Source organism: Dasypus novemcinctus, chromosome 7, assembly GCF_030445035.2.
Source record: "Dasypus novemcinctus isolate mDasNov1 chromosome 7, mDasNov1.1.hap2, whole genome shotgun sequence".
Lineage (NCBI taxonomy): Eukaryota > Metazoa > Chordata > Mammalia > Cingulata > Dasypodidae > Dasypus > Dasypus novemcinctus.
Window position 1 is genome coordinate 3167740 of NC_080679.1, and position 4320 is coordinate 3172059.

Genomic DNA, 4320 nt, shown 5'->3' on the forward strand with positions numbered 1-4320 from the left:
ACTCCTCTCTTGCCCCCACATTTACCTTGGTTCCATCCATTCTACATCCACTTCCCCTTCCCCTTAGGGCCCACAGCGACAGCCAATCTCCATTTCCCAAAGAGCCATGTCCAGAGATACTTGCAACAGTGTTGAGGGCTTGACTTGCTCAATTTCCCTGATGCCCTGGGAGCCACCCTTTCTCTCGAGACATACAGTTCCCTCTATTTGCTGGCATTAGTTTTCCCCAGGATGTGGGTCCACCCCCACTCTCACTACATGGGTCTCTACCCAATGGTACAACCCACACTGGCAAAATGAGCTTTTAGATATTCCCCAGGAGTCTGTCCCGCGTCAGACCATCCCTTCCGAGCATCCTAAACAGGTAACCCTCCTAATTATATTTTGATACAGTTTTCTCAGTATTTTACTCTCAACCAACACCTGACACTCTCCTATGTTTGTATGTTGCCCTTCCCTCCCCCCAATTTTTTGGGCAATATTACTCATCCGCCCATCCCCAGCCCCCCTCAAACCCTCAAATCCCCACCCAAAGGCAAACCCCATGCCCCCATTTTATCTCATCTTTCTGCTCATACTTACTGCCAGCTCATCATAGATTCCACCCCTGCAGATGTCAGCTCACATCCTTCCTCCACCCCCCGATTTCCTGTAAGCCTATCTTCCAGTCTCTAGCTCTCTTAGGCAGCTTGCTTATTTCATATCATTGAGGTCATGTAGTATTTGTCCTTCAATGCCTCGGTTGCTTCACTCAACATAAGGTTCTCAAGATTCATCCATGTTATCACATGTGCTTGTAGTGTATTTGTTCTTAAAGCTGAGTAGTATTTCATTGTATGTATATACCACATTTTATTGATCCACTCATCTGTTGATGGGCATTTGGATCGAATCCAAATTTTGGTGATAGTGAATAATGCTGCTATGAACATTGGTGTGCATATATTGGTTTGTGTCCTTGTTTTCAGTGCTGCTGGGTATATACCCAGCAGTGGTATTGCTGGGTCATATGGCAAATCTATGGTTAGTTTTTTGAGAAACTGCCAAACTGTCCTCCAGAATGGTAGGATCCTTCTGCATTCCCACCAGCAGTGGATGAGTGTTCCTATTGTTTCACATCCTCTCAAGCATTTGTATTCTTCTGTTTTTTTCATAGCTTCCAATCTTATGGGAGTAAGATGGTATCTCACTGTAGTTTTAGTTTGCATATCCCTGATAGCTAAAGATTTGGACCATTTTTTCATGTGCTTTTTAGCCATTTGTATTTCTTCTTTGGAGAAGTGTCTGTTTAAATCTTTTTCCCATTTTTTAAATGGGTTGTTTATCTTTTTATTTTCAAGATATAGGAGTTCTTTATATATGCAAGGTGTAAGTCTCTTATCGGATATATGGTTGCCAAATATTTTCTCCCATTGTGTAGGCTCCCTTTTTACTTTCTTGACAAACTCCTTTGAGGTGCAGAAGGCTTTAATTTTGAGGAAGTCCCATTTATCTATTTGTTCTTTTGCTGCTCGTGCTTTTGGTGTGATGTTCATGAAGCCATTTCCTATTACAAGGTCTTGTAGATGTTTCCCTACACTGCTTTCCAAGGTCTTTATGGTCTTGGCTCTTATATTTAGGTCTTTGATCCATCTTGAGTTGATCTTTGTATAAGGTGTGAGATGGTAATCCTTTTTCATTCTTCTACACATGGCTATCCAGTTCTCCAGTAACCATTTGTTGACTAGGCCATTCTCTCCCAGTTGAGAGGGTTTGGTGCCTTTATCGAATATTATATGGCTATGTATATGAGGTTCTATATCAGAAGTTCCAATTCAATTCCATTGGTCTGTGTGTCTCTCCTTATGCCAATACCATGCTGTTTTCCCTACTGTAGCTTTGTAGTATGTTTTGAAGTCAGGTAGTGTGATTCCTCCAATTTCGTTTTTCTTTTTCAGTATGTCTTTGACTATTCGGAGCCTCTTTCCTTTCCAAATAAATTTCATAGTTAGTTTTTCTAGTTCCTTAAAGAAGGCTGTGTTGATTTTTATTGGGATTGCATTGAATGTGTAGGTCAGTTTTGGTAGGATAGACATCTTAATAATATTGAGTCTTCCTATCCTGAACAGGGAATATGCTACCATTTATTTAGGTCTTCTTTGATTTCCTTGAACAGTGTTGTGTAGTTCTTTGTGTATAAATTTTTTACATCTTTAGTCAAATTTATTTCTAGGTATTTGATTTTTTATTTACTATTGTCGATGGTATTTATTTCTTGATTTCCTTCTGAGCTTGCTCATTATTGGTGTACAGAAATGCTACTGATTTTTGCACATTGATCTTATAACCTCCGACTTTACTAAACTCATTTATGAGTTCTAGAAGCTTTGTTGTAGACTTCTCAGGATTTTTTATGTATAGAATCATCTCATCTGCAAATAATGAAATTTTGACTTCTTCCTTTCCAATTGGAATGCCTTTTATATCTGGTTCTTGCCTCAGTGCTCGAGCAAGTACTTCTAAGACAATGTTAAATAGAAGGGGAGACAGTGGGCATCATCGCCTTGTTCCTGACTTTAGAGGGAAGGATTTTAGGATTTCTCCATTGTGAACGATGTTGGCTGTAGGTTTTTCATATATACTTTTTATCATGTTAAAAATATTTCCTTGTGTTCTGATCTTTCAGAGTGTTTTTATCAAGAAAGAGTGCTGTATTTTGTCAAATGCTTTTTCTGCATCTATAGATATAATCATGTGATTTTTTTCCTTCAATCTGTTTATATGGTGTATTACATTGATTGATTTTCTTATGTTGAACCATCCTTGCATACCTGGAATGAATCCCACCTGGCCATGGTGTATAATTCATTTAATGTGCTGTTGAATACGATTAGCAAGTATTTTGTTAAGTATTTTTGCATCTAGGTTCATTAGAGAAATTGGTCTGTAATTTTCCTTTCTTGTGGTGTCCTTGTTTGGCTTTGGTACTAGGGTAATGTTGGCATCATAGAAGGAGTTAGGCAATGTTCCTTCTGTTTCGATTTTTTGGAAGAGTTTCAGCAGGATTGGTGTTAGTTCTTTCCAGAATGTTTTGTAGAATTCACCTGTGAAGCCGTCTGGCCCTGGGCTCTTCTTCTTTGGGAGGTTTTTAATGACTGATTCTATCTCTTTACTTGTGATTGGTTTGTTGAGATCATCAATTTCTTCTTTTGTCAATATAGGCTGCTTATTTGTTTCTAGGAATTTGTCCATTTCCTCTGAATTGTCATTTTTGTTGGAATATAATTTTTCAAAGTATCCTCTTATGATAGTCTTTATTTCTGTGGGGTCAGTGGTGATATCTCCTTTCTCATTTCTTATTTTGTGTATTTGCTTCTTCTCTCTTATTTATTTTGTTAGTCTTGCTAAAGGTTTGTCAATTTTATTGATCTTCTCAAAAAACTAGCTCTTGGTCTTGTTTATCTTTTCAAGTGCTTTCTTATTTTCTATTTCATTTAGTTCTGCTCTTATCTTTGTTATTTCCTTCCTTCTTCTTCCTGTGAGATTACTTTGTTGTTGTTTTTTTCCTAATTCCTCCAAATGTGCAGTTATTTCTTCAATTTTTCCTCTTTCTTCTTTTTCAATGTATGAATTTTTGGCTATAAATTTCCCTCTCAGTACTGCTTTTGCTGCATCCCCTAAATTTTGGTATGTTGTGTTATCATTATCATTTGTGTCAAGGTAGTCATTGATTTCTTTTGAGATTTCCTCTTTGACCCACTGTTTTTCTAAGAGTGTGCTGTTTAATTTCCAAATCACGGTGTGAAATCTGGGCCTCTGGCCCTTGCAAATTTCCAGCTTCACTCTACTGTGGTCAGAAATATTATTTTGTATGATTTTGATCTTTCTGAATTCATTACGCCTTTTTTTGTGGCCCAGCATATGGTCTATCTTGGAGAATGATCCATGTGCACTTAAGAAAAATGTATATCATGCTGTGTTTGGGTGTAATGATCTGTATATGTCTATTAGATCCATCTCCTCTAATATACTGTTCAAATATTTCATTTCTTTAGTGATTCTCTTTTGAGATGTTCTGTCCAGAGTTGATAGTGGTGTATTAAAATCCCCTACTATGACTGTAGATGCATTTATTCTTCCACTTAGTTTTTCCAGCATTTGCCTCACGTATTTAGAGGCACCCTTATCAGGAGCATAAATATTTATGATTGTTCGTTCTTCTTGACAGATTGTCCCTTTCTCTAAAATGTAGTATCCTTCTTTGTCTCTCATAATTGGTTCACATTTAAAGTCTATTTTGTCTGATATTAATATAGCTACTCCAGCCTTTTTTTGGATATT